Raw genomic sequence first — 13,762 nt, forward strand, 5'->3', positions numbered from 1 at the left:
CATTTCTTTGTCAGTGGGCAAACGTACAAAATCAGCAGGGGATCAAATACTATTTTCCCTCACTGTATATATTTGTATTACTAGTAGTCGTTGCTTAGTAGCCTAGGCTATATGCTGCCGCCAGTGCTCTGTGTGGAGCGCATTGAACAGCGTTTTTTTCTTGGAAAAAGTGATATTTTGAAATAGAGCTCATCTCAGTTATTTGGTAAATAAAGATACAGATGTATGACCTGCATGAACCTCTGTAGGATGATTAGAAAATGTTGCTTTTTGGTTAAGCTTAGTCAATTACACACGTCAATTCACAATTTATAATATTGTCACCCATCAGACTGTCAATTTAATGTTGTCTTTAGGCTATAATTATTATATCTGTGCAATTAGTTTTTATATAGTTTAGGTGGAGTTTCCATGGGCCATTATCAGATGGGCAGCCAACTGTCAGGTGAAGGAAGGGCTGGGGGGAAATGACATGTCCTCCTAAAACTGCTTATAACACAAATCGAAATTCTAACAATGTCAGTGTGTTAAATATATTTATTTAGGAAAAGTCAAAGATGGAGGGGGGCATGACTTTAAAAATGCAGATATTAAAATGTTTAATTCACATGAAGTTAAAATGACAGTCTTGTTGTTTCTAGTGTTAACTACTGAGATAACTACTTGTCTGACACTTATTTTTTTTACTTGCCCCGGACAATCTTAAAGTCGAGCCCTACTATTGTCAATAGGAATCATTCGACACAAAGTTGGCAGTTTAGTTTGGCGCAGAATCAGCACAAAAAGGAGTGTTAAGGATCACCTTGGGCTAGATCTTAGTGTGTTAAGCCAGTTATGACCAATCCTGTTGCTAGCACCTAGAGCGACTTACAGTCACACACAACATCTGCAGGTTTTAGTGCCTCATTACTGATTACGTCATTTCAATGGAATAGTCAGCTCATGAGTGTCATACTAAGTGGGCTGTCCCATCCAGGTCCTCCAAGACGACTTTGTTAAAGGTTACTCATACACTAGTCTCAAAACATCTGTTACAACCATATTCTGCCTTAATGGACCTCGGAACACTTAGTTCCGATGATGTAAACAGTATAATGAGAGCTCTGTAATGCGTTTGACGTTAGCTCCTGTGAGAACCAAAATCATAACTGGCTTCAAAAAACCACAGTGAGATTCTGGTGATCTACAGTCAATGGCAAAAAAAACATGTATCGGTTCAAAATAAGACCTCTATAATATTTTGATGTAATGTTGTGTCTGTCTGGATATTTGGATTGGTATAAATGAGTGGACAGTGTGGGCTCTGATTGTGATGTTATGAACATACATGTCGTTTGGAACATACTAGCGATCATTCTGTATTTCACAGTGTAGAAGTTGTGCGTTCCTAGTAAAAACGTTCACTTGTGCATCATGAGTTGAGTTGAATGTTGAATACATTTCCTAATCGTGGGGTTTTCTGACCTCTTCTAAACCTTTTGGCAGGTTAATAATGGGAAAGCATTTGATCTTGTTAAGAAAGCAGAAGTATCAAATATATGTGGGTCTGTGAGTGTTTCAGTTCCCACTTGTGCGCCTAACATTTGGTTTCCCAATACTGTATATAGCAGGAGGGGTTTTGCGTTGTGTTTTTACAGATGTTGCTCCTTCCTGAGGATGGCAAAAAACAAGCTCCTTTGACAGTCAAGTGTTACATATACATACAACCATATGACCATACAAAATAATATATACCACACATGTATACAACATAGTATGAAAAATGTATGCACTCACTAATTGTAAGTCGCTCTGGATAAGAGCGTCTACTAAATGACAAAAATGTCAATTGGATCACAAAAAATATATATATATGACGTTAAATTGAACACTGTAATAGCTGCAGAACCTACTCATGTGAACCAAGATGAGGATCCTCTTCTGTAATTGTATTAATTTCCCTGTAGTGTTTCTCAGAAAAATACAACTTTGCATCACAAAAGTTCTGTGAAGTTTTAAACAACCCTAAACGTATTCAACCCCAGTGTAAAGCGCTTTTCTCCACTGCTTATGGGATCCAGACCTATGCAACTGCCAGATACTTGTGTTTTTTGGCAGTGCTCAGTGAATGACGTAGACAGGCGTGGTAATAACAATGAGAAACCTATTAATTCCAGACTATCCAGATTTTGCACTCTGAAGTTGGCTAAGGGCAAATCAAAAAGGGTGCGGTCATGGTATTTAGTTCTGCTGGTTCTAATATACATATTGTGGATGATCCATTGCCATTTTTCGCTTTACTACAATAAACGAAAGTAAAATGTTCTATCATTCTAAAGTTTCCTGCCTGTCGGGATGGCTGTGCTACGCGCGCAATACACTGAGAATGTGAGTACAGTACATAGGAAATGACTCATAGGAGTTGAACTGTTAGCGTGGGTGTGTACTCTATTAAAACAAGGCTCAGACTACTCCGGGTGACTCATTGTGAGGCTAGCTTTTCCATGGTGAAAACCAAAACTGGCTCTTCATCAGATTAACTTTCGGGAATTGCGTTTATACAAGAACCATGGCTTCAAACATTATCTGTGCGCTTTGTGGACTTATCATTGCGACTGTAGCGAACCTAAACGGAGTGAACGGGCAACAAAGTAAGTAAAATACTTTTAATTTAACTTTTATGGATATAGCTAAACTTGAATTGTATTCATTGTGTTTACATCCGTTAATCTATGTAAGGCAAATAAAAATACTTAAAAACAAATTTTCGATTGCAATACGATATTTTAAATGCGTTTTAAAGAAACGTTATTTTATCTAACTTTTAATCGCATGGGAATTCTTGTTTCACTGACCGTCATGGAGTCATCGCATGGCTACTCAAATGGAGTCTGATAAAAGAAAGGGTTGCTTATGGAGTTGCTTCCTCTACCAGCTGCCTTCTCACCGGTTCCGCATTCCAATCGCCTTATTTCACTCTATCCATGCCCATGGTTGAAAAGGACAGACCTGATGGATGGGTCTACTTATAGTTGGCAATAGACAAAAATCATTATAACCTATTTACTTTCTTGAGAGGATGTAGGCTATAACTTCTTAAGTAAAATTGTGAACTCCACAAATGTGCATAATTAATGGTGACTTTGAACTTGACAATATAATGCTTCCCATTCACATTACCAGCACATTAATAATTCCTTTATTGAGGCTATTTTCTAGGATGGCTCTTAGTGATGAGCGGGCATCAGAAAAAATTGTATTATGTCTTAAATGCATGTGAGACTGTTTCAGTATTGTCCAGACCAGGGCAACAATGTAGCTAATGCTGAAATGGGCTTTCATCCAGGGCCCAAGGGTGAATTTGGGATTTTGCAGGTCACTACCCAAAATGTGTTGATTGCTTATGATCACTCAGCAATTCTAACATGAACAGTCCTGGAAGTCAGACAAAGATGAGAATCCACAACAATTCCTGATAACATGCATAATCTGCTTCTTCATAAATAGTATGTTACCATGGAAACATCAAGTCTCCAATTTCCTGCACTCTCATCTCACACCTTTGTCTTACATCATTGTGTCACTCAGTTCTGACCTTATGGTATTGTTTCACTGAGTTTCAAAGCAACTGATGGGCAATTCCACGGAAAACAATTCAGACTCAGATTTTTCACTTTAAAATGTATGCCAAACAAAAGCCATTGATGCACAAGGACTACTTTGCACAATTTATAACAACATTTCATAAAAACACATTTACTGGAAGAACTGTGCAGATACAAAGTTTGGTAACATAATTACGGCAAAATGTCCTTCAGTTTTTTATGCGACCACATTTTCGAAAAAAACTGTTAATTATCTGCTCTGAATAAAGATTCAAAGATGTCTGCAGAACGAATGGGGTATCTGCTATGACATGACACCTTGAGTTATAAAAAAACTATTTTGGTTATTAAACTACAGTAAGTGAAGTGAATTTACACCCGTTAACAGAATTACGGTAATGGAATTACATCATGGGTCCCTGATCTGTACTACACAGAAATGCATAATTATGCATTCTCTTCATGTTGATGTATCCTGAAAAAGGTACACAAAGGTAGGAATACGCAATATCATCCTATGCATATATGGGTATTATTCTACACACTGGCTATTATTCTAATGAGATCTGCCCCCAAACAAGACCAAATTTGGTTGGTCCGGACCAGACCAAATCTGAACCAATCATAGACGTCCATGTTTCACAAGTTTGGACATCACAGTACAGTACAGTACAGCACATCACAGTACAGTACAGTAGAATACAGTACAGTAAAGTATAGTTCAGTACAGTACATTATACTGTCCTCTACGCTATTGTGCTCTACTGTACTGTACTATACTCTACTTCTCTTTACTGTACTGTACTCTACTGTGCTGTACTATAATCTACTCTACTTCTCTTTGCTGTACTGTACTCTACTTCTCTTTACTGTACTCTACTCTACTGTACTGTACTATACTCTACTTCTCTTTACTGTACTGTACTCTACTGTGCTGTACTATACTCTACTCTACTTATCTTTGCTGTACTGTACTCTACTTCTCTTTACTGTACTCTACTCCTCTGTACTCTACTGTACTGTACTGTACTGTACTTCTCTGTACTCTACTGTTCTTCACTCTACTGTACTGTACTGTACTTTGCTGTCCAAACTTGTGAAACATAAACGTCTATGATTGGTTCAAATTTGGTCCGGTAACAAACCATTTTCTCAAAGTACATTGTCCATGTGGTTATATGCTGAATTACAAAGTGACAAACCACATTGTCAACACCTGATTACACTGACTAGACCCTTGTGTGACCTTCAAGCTCAAGGAAGAGGAAACTATAGGCTTTATCTCATTGACACTTTACATCACTTCAATGAGTGAATCTATTGACGTGGAGACGTCAAGCCTGACAAGCAGTGTCAGAGTAACCCGAACTCTGTAAAGTAACAGGCGTTTCATCACATTATCGACAAGTTTGTTAAGCGCTGTGATCACTACATTGAATTCACCATCAGGCTTTATTCTTTACCGAGTTGAATTAACATTGCAGACCCTTTCTTCCATACTTAATCACCTTAGATATAAATTGACACATGCCTCTTTTTTATGAGTCTGGTACTGCTGTCTGTGGGTTCTCTAAAAGGATATGTGGTTTCCGTTGTAGTGTCTCTCAAGGAACATAGACATTTTAAATCTAGTCTACGACATATTTGTCTGTCAGTTCACTGCTGTTATGGTAATGTTTACTCCCAGTCTCCCCACACCTTCTCTAGAAGTCAAACACGCCAAAACAATGTGTCAGAAATCGTCTTGATAACACACATCCTGCCATTCACACACGACATCTCACCATGCTTGTGCACGCAAAGCCAATGAGTAATGTTAATTGGCACGTAAGTGCATCAGTATGCGAAATTCAAAGGAATTCCCCAACTAATTTCATAAGAAGAGGAAACCCACAGTTTCTCGGATCTTCTCTATTTCTTTGGACTTGATGTCATACGATTTCTTTATCATTGGGCAAAAACAATTCCTTTCTCAGACCACAGACTAAGTGCATACCTTTTTATTGGCAGGTTTTAAAAACATCTACAATAAGATAAATCATACTTACAGTTGAAGTCGGAAGTTTACATACACATTAGCCAAATACATTTAAACTCTGTTTTTCACAATTCCTGACATTTAATCCTAGTAAAAATTCCCTGTCGTAGGTCAGTTAGGATCACCACTTTATTTTAAGAATGTGAAATATCAGAATAATAGTAGAGAGAATGATTTATTTCAGCTTTTATTTCTTTCATCACATTCCCAGTGGGTCAGAAGCTTACATACACTCAATTAGTATTTGGTAGCATTGCCTTTAAATTGTTTAACTTTGGTCAAACGTTTCGGGTAGCCTTCCACAAGCTTCCCACAATAAGTTGGGTGAATTATGGCCCATTCCTCCTAACAGAGCTGGTGTAACTGAGTCAGGTTTGTAGGCCTCCTTGCTTGCACACACTTTTTCAGTTCTGCCTACACATTTTCTATAGGGTTGAGGTCAGGGCTTTATGATGGCCACTCCAATACCTTGACTTTGTTGTCCTTAAGCCATTTTGCCACAACTTTGGAAGTATGCTTGGGGTCATTGTCCATTTGGAAGACCCATTTGCGACCAACCAACCCCCATGCAGCAAAGCACCCCCACAGCATGATGCTGCCACCCCCGTGCTTCATGGTTGGAATGGTGTTCTTCGGCTTGCAAGCATGCCCCTTTTTCCTCCAAACATAACGATGGTTATTATGGCCAAACAGTTCTATTTTTGTTTCATCAGACCAGAGGACATTTCTCCAAAAAGTAAGATCTTTGTCCCCATGTGCAGTTGCAAACCGTAGTCTGGCTTTTTTATGGCGGTTTTGGAGCAGTGGCTTCTTCCTTGCTGAGCGGCCTTTCAGGTTATGTCGATATAGGACTCGTTTTACTGTGGATATAGATACTTTTGTACCTGTTTCCTCCAGCATCTTCACAAGGTCCTTTGCTGTTGTTCTGGGATTGATTTGCACTTTTCGCACCAAAGTACGTTCATCTCTAGGAGACAGAACGCATCTCCTTCCTGAGCGGTATGACGGCTGCGTGGTCCCATGGTGTTTATACTTGCGTACTATTGTTTGTACAGATGAACGTGGTACCTTCAGGCGTTTGGAAATTGCTCCCAAGAATGAACCAGACTTGTGGAGGTCTACAAGCAAATAGGCACTGAGTTTGAAGGTAGGCCTTGAAATACATCCACAGGTACACCTCCAATTGACTCAAATGATGTCAATTAGCCTATCAGAAGCTTCTAAAGCCATGACATCATTTGAGTCAATTGGAGGTGTACCTGTGGATGTATTTCAAGGCCTACCTTCAAACTCAGTGCCTCTTTGCTTGACATCATGGGAAAATCAAAAGAAATCAGCCAAGACCTCAGAAAAAATATTGTAGACCTCCACAGGTACACCTCCAATTGACTCAAATGATGTCAATTAACCTATCAGAAGCTTCTAAAGCCATGACATCATTTTCTGGAATTTTCCAAGCTGTTTAAAGACACAGTCAACTTAATGTATGTAATCTTCTGACCCACTGGAATTGTGATACAGTGAATTATAAGTGAAATAATCTGTCTGTAAACCATTGTTGGAAAAATTACCTTTGTCAAGCACAAAGTAGATGTCCTAACCAACTTGCCAAAACTATAGTTTGTTAACAAGACATTTGTGGAGTGGTTGAAAAACGAGTTTTAATGACTCCAACCTAAGTGTATGTAAACTTCCGACTTCAACTGTAGGTTTCTGTCTAAAGCAGGGTTCTTCAATTCCGGTCCTGGAGGGCCGAAACACTTCTGTTTTTTATTTCTACCTGGTAGTTAATTGCACTCACCTGGTGTCCCAGGTCTGAATTAGCCCCTGATTAGAAGGAGAGGATGAAAAACAGAGGTGTTTCGGCCCTCCAGGACCGGAATTGAAGAACCCTGGTCTAAAGACTATTCAAGCAGATCCATTGTTCTCATTGACCAATGTTGAAGGAAATAGTTCATTTGTTTTGGTGAGGTAGAGGAACATTTCCCAATGAGCAAATTAAGTCACAAATTGTTGTCATTAAAAGGGGTAAAAGCTGTCAGAGAATTAAGCATTAAGTCTCTCCATTTGATGTTTTTTCACAGACCTATGCAGTAGTTCAGAGTTCTGGAGTTCGGACATAGACCAATGCGTATCCTGCTCATCATGCAAGCAATATCCAAAGACTCCTTCATGTAACACATGTAAGTAAAATCCTTAGCTAAGGAACAGTCAACCTTATGTCTTACAATTAAATCAAACAAAAACCAATGCTTAATTGCCTAAAACTGTCCTCTTCGACCAATATGTCCCCTTTCAGGCACAGTTACCAAGGAAAGATCTGATGTCTGGAGACTGGCAGCCATTTCCAGCTTCTCTGTGCTGGCAGTTATTCTGGTCGCTGCAGTATTGATCATTGGAGTCATGGTGCATCGACGCAAGGCACAGAAGAGGCCCCTTCGTGGTAGGGCTCACGTCTACCATCTCATTATAAACTAACATTGTCATTCATTACACTTATTGTAGCATGATGATAGAGAAACACATATGATGTTTGTAGCATTATGACACATTGACCTCTTTAGGTTCTGGTGAAAATACATAAAAGAAAATCAGCATTTTCTTCTTGTTCTGCAGAACCTATTGAAGAGACAACGGGACCTCTTTACCAAGCGTAAACATTTCAGTAAGTATGCATTCCTCAAATTTGTTGGTGTGACCAATTGATGATAACGGCTGTCAATTATTATACATAATTATATATGAAATTAGCCTACATACACTACCGTTCAAAAGTTTGGGGTAATTTTTTAAAAAGAAAAGCAATTTTTTTGTCCATTAAAATAACATAAAATTGATCCGAAACACAGTGTAGACATTGTTAATGTTGTAAATGGCTATTGTAGCTGGAAACGGCTGATTTTTAATGGAATATCTACATAGGCATACAGAGGCCCATTATCAGCAACCATCAGTCCTGTGTTCCAATGGCACGTTGTGTTTGCTAATCCAAGTTTATCATTTTAAATGGCTAATTGATCATTAGAAAACCATTTTGAAATTATGTTAGCACAGCTGAAAACTGTTGTGCTGATTAAAGAAGCAATAAAACTGGCCTTCTTGAGACTAGTTGAGTATCTGGAGCATCAGCAATTGTGGGTTCGATTACAGGCTCAAAATGTCCAGAAACAAATAACTTTCTTCTGAAACTCATCAGTCTATTCTTGTTCTGAGAAATGAAGGCTATTCCATGCGAGAAATTGCCAAGAAACTGAAGATCTCGTACAATGCTGTGTACTACTCCCTTCACAGAACAGCGCAAACTGTCTCTAACCAGAATAGAAAGAGGAGTGGGAGGCCCCGGTGCACAACTGAGCAAGAGGACAAATACATTAGAGTGTCTAGTTTGAGAAACAGATGCCTCACAGGTCCTCAACTGGCAGCTTCATTAAATAGTACCCGCAAAACACCAGTCTCAACGTCAACAGTGAAGAGGCGACTCCGGGATGCTGACCTTCTAGGCAGAGTTGCAAAGAAAAAGCCATATCTCAGATTGGCCAATAAAAAGAAAATATTAAGATGGGCAAAAGAACACAGACACTGGACTTTTTCTTGAATGACTACCGACCCGTAGCACTCACGTCTGTAGCCATGAAGTGCTTTGAAAGGCTGGTCATGGCTCACATCAACACCATCATCCCAGAAACCCTAGACCCACTCCAATTTGCATACCGCCCCAACAGATCCACAGATGATACAATCTCTATTGAACTCCACACTGCCCTTTCCCACCTGGACAAGAGGAACACCTACGTGAGAATGCTATTCATTGACTACAGCTCAGCGTTCAACACCATAGTGCCCTCAAAGCTCATCACTAAGCTAAGGACCCTGGGACTAAACACCTCCCTCTGCAACTGGATCCTGGACTTCCTGACGGGTCGCCCCCAGGTGGTAAGGGTAGGTAACAACACATCTGCCACGCTGATCCTCAACACGGGGGCCCCTCAGGGGTGCATGCTCAGTCCCCTCCTGTACTCCCTGTTCACCCATGACTGCATGGCCAGGCACGACTCCAACACCATCATTAAGTTTGCCGACGACACAACAGTGGTAGGCCTGATCACCGACAACAATGAGACAGCCTATAGGGAGGAGGTCAGAGACCTGGCCATGTGGTGCCAGGATAACAACCTCTCCCTCAACGTGATCAAGACAAAGGAGATGATTGTGGACTACAGGAAAAAAAAGAGGACTGAGCACACCCCCATTCTCATTGACAGGGCTGTAGTGGAACAGGTTGAGAGCTTCAAGTTCCTTGATGTCCACATCACCAACAAACTATCATGGTCCAAACACACCAAGACAGTCGTGAAGAGGGCACGACAAAGCCTATTCCCCCTCAGGAGACTGAAAAGATTTGGCATGGGTCCTCAGATCCTCAAAAATGTCTACAGCTACAGCTGCACCATCGAGAGCATCCTGACTGGTTGCATCACCACCTGGTATGACAACTGCTCGGCCTCCGACCGCAAGGCACTACAGAGGGTAGTGCGTACGGCCCAGTACATCACTGGGGCCAAGCTTCCTGCCATCCAGGACCTCTATACCAGGCGGTGTCAGAGGAAGGCCCTAAAAATTGACTCCAGCCACCCTAGTCATAGACTGTTCTCTCTACTACCGCATGGCAAGCGGTACCAGAGTGCCAAGTCTAGGTCCAAAAGGCTTCTCAACAGCTTCTACCCCCAAGCCATAAGACTCCTGAACAGCTAATCATGGCTACCCGGACTATTTGCACTGCCCCCCCCCCCCACCACATCCCCCTCTTTTACGCTGCTGCTACTCTGTTTATTATTTATGCATAGTCACTTTAACTCTACCCACATGTACATATTACCTCAATTACCTTGACTAGCCGGTGCCCCCGCACATTGACTCTGTACCGGTACCCCCCTGTATATAGCCTCCCTACTGTTATTTTATTTTACTGCTGCTGTTGAGTTATTTGCTTTTATTTTCTTACTTAACACTGCATTGTTGGTTAAGGGCTTGTAAGTAAGCATTTCACTGTAATGTCTAAACCTGTTGTATTCGGCGCATGTGGCAAATAAAATGTGATTTGATAATGGGCCTCTGTACGCCTATGTAGATATTCCATAAAAAATCAGCCGTTTCCAGCTACAATAGCCATTTACAACATTAACAATGTCTACACTGTATTTCTGATCAATTTGATGTTATTTTAATGGACAAAATTTTTTATTTTCTTTCGAAAACAAGGACATTTCTAAGTGACCCCAAACATTTGAACGGTAGTGAAAGTATATGTAAATATTTCTGTACGAGTTGTAATTATGTTTTGTAATAATGGGGATGTTAAGAGTGAATTAACCAACAAATCTCTCATTACTTCCTCAGCCTCATCTTCCTTCTGACATTGATGTGACAGAACCAAGGGAACATCTTTGGATGACCAACCGAAAAAGAATCATTTTTGTACTGGACTGTACTCTGACCACAGGGTATTATTTGAGTGGAGTTGGACCATTTAATTTATTATACTGTTAGGAAAGATGTGTTCACACACACTCAGTGTGTTACAGAACGGAGCTCTCACATAGAACTGTGTTAACTGGCGCTGTCAATCCCTTATCTTGTCTGCAGTCAGACTATACTCTGAGGAAGATCATGTAGTTAGTAAAGAGTAGCTCTCACAGCTTTTTGAAATGATGGCCTTTGAGTAGTGATGCTAGGTTTAGCTTGTGTAGATATTCCAATAATCTATCTATCGATAAGTAAGTTGTTCAATCAATAAGTTGTTTCAAAAACAGTAGTGAACATGAGACACATCTTGAATAATTTGGATTTCTAACCATAACTGTCAATGCTTCAACACCTATTGTTCTATTGTAGCTTATTAGGTCGAATACCAAGTACCGCACTGCCTCGACTTGCCATCAGCAGGATACAAGTGAATACAGCACAATCGTGCTTCCTGGGCCAGGTTTCACATACTGTACTTCTATAAGAGTAAAAGGTTTCTATTTGCTGGTCATATTTAACATCCTCATGGTAATGAAGTGTAAAAGGGAAATGTTAGATTATACATTCATGTTGGGCACATTTGGGCCATTTGAATGTACTTTTAGGGCAATTTATCCAGTCTGTGTTTCCATGTAGGAACTATATGCACTTAGTGCTTGTTTTTAAAGGAGTCGAATTCTTTAACAGTATTGTGCACTGTACTCTCTAGGGTCTTCGAATCAAAAGAGGCAAAGGGAAAAGTTCACTGATTATGAAACTGCTCAAACATATTGGACATTTTTAAACAGGTCATTTGACCATTATACTGTAATATGTGTGTATGCAGGATAAGTAGCATAACACAGGGGTTCGCAAACTGTCGTGATAGAAAAGTTCAAGGTGGTCCAGAATTCAGTGGGAATGTGTTTGTATAGTTCAGGGGATGGGCAACTTTGATGGGGGTGGGGGCCACAAAAAATCTGAACTCATCATGAGGGGCCACAGTTGTGCCGCCACCCAATATAGTTTATATATATATATATTTTTGCATTTAAATCCTTCCCAGATGGACACAAATAGGGAAACCTTAGCATTGTGCTCTCCACAGTTGAAACAATGGAGATGAGTCAATGCTTGTGTGACAGAATTTTTTTAACACTATTAGACACTGACTGTTAACCCAGGAAGGAACATTGCAGTTTAGGGAAAAACAAACTGAACCCTATTGAAAAGTATAACCATGGTATAACTGTGTAGTCATCTTCAAACTAACTCAGAGCACAATTTTAGAGTTTATTTCATATTACTTACAATATTACTTCCTTATCAATATTAAGTGAATATGGATAACAGCAGCAAGAAAGGGGTAACTTTTATACAGATATTGTTTTTATATCTATTTATTTTGAATGATATATTTTGTAATGTTTATAGTTACATGTGGAAACAGCTAACTGTATGAATAAATACTGTCGAAGGGACCCCTGTAAAGTTGTTTATAAAACCTCTGACACCAGCTGACCAATTTTATTTGTTACTGAGCAATAATTTAGGGCTCTATTCAATCTGTATCGGGGAAGCGTTACAGATTGTGCAATAGAAGTGTAAAGGTAATTTCAGATTGAGCTGTCATATGCAGCGTTTACCATGAATGCAGTCTCCGCTAACGCAGAAACATTGCCTTTAAATTTCAATTACGCTGTAACGCTGAACTTCCGTGATTTGGATTGAATAGAACCCTAGGAAATGTACTTTTCTTGTGGGCTAGTGCAGTAATAAGCATTGTTACAAATTAACTCTGTCTGACTTTTGTGTATTATATAGAATAAAATTATGAATCCCATTGATTTATTGATGTATCAACCTTGTATTATGGCCTAGATTCAATCTGTTGCGCGGAAGATCCTCGCTATAGCACGATTTAAATGCAATAATCCCGCGGTCGCAGAAACTGCATTCACGGTAAACGTTGCATCAATCGGAAATTACCTTTAAATTGAAATTGTGCTATAACACAAATCTTCAGCGCTACGGATTGAATGTAGCGAAGTTGTTCAACAACTGTCCAACTGCACACATTTTGCACTCACTACAACCATGTACTGTGTTGCGTGGAGACAGGCCTTGGTTTGGAACCAGGTACTATTGTGTGTAGGAGACAGGCCTTGGTTTGGAACCAGGTACTATTGTGTGTAGGAGACAGGCCTTGGTTTGAAACCAGGTACTATTGTGTGTAGGAGACAGGCCTTGGTTTGAAACCAGGTACTATTGTGTGTAGGAGACAGGTGTTGGTTTGGAATCAGGTACTATTGTGTGTAGGAGACAGGTGTTGGTTTGAAACCAGGTACTATTGTGTGTAGGAGGCGGTACGTTTTGGAACCAGGTACTATTGTGTGTAGGAGACAGGTGTTGGTTTGGAACCAGGTTCTGCATGTTTTTTTTTTTTTTTTTTTTAAAGAACATGAACTCAAAAAATTACCAACACAATGTATTTTAAGTCATTTAATTTCAATAACTGATTTGTTAAGTTTCTAATTAGCTAAGTTCATAGTTCTAACAAGTAAGTAAAAATCTACATTTCAAAGTGACAAAATATATACAGGGTTATATAAATATGAATAAAATATTCATCAGACTT

At 39.6% G+C, this 13,762-nt stretch overlaps 1 long non-coding RNA gene across 1 annotated transcript; it reads left to right on the plus strand.

Moving 5' to 3' along the window:
• The first annotated feature begins 36 nt into the window (after positions 1 to 36).
• Positions 37 to 12,971, plus strand: LOC121567704. Its single transcript, XR_006001151.2, has 5 exons — positions 37 to 2,630; positions 7,707 to 7,805; positions 7,922 to 8,065; positions 8,239 to 8,287; positions 11,020 to 12,971. It is a non-coding gene; the product is annotated as an uncharacterized LOC121567704 (long non-coding RNA).
• The last annotated feature ends 791 nt before the right edge of the window (positions 12,972 to 13,762 follow it).

Source organism: Coregonus clupeaformis, chromosome 1, assembly GCF_020615455.1.
Source record: "Coregonus clupeaformis isolate EN_2021a chromosome 1, ASM2061545v1, whole genome shotgun sequence".
NCBI classification, from domain to species: Eukaryota; Metazoa; Chordata; class Actinopteri; order Salmoniformes; family Salmonidae; genus Coregonus; species Coregonus clupeaformis.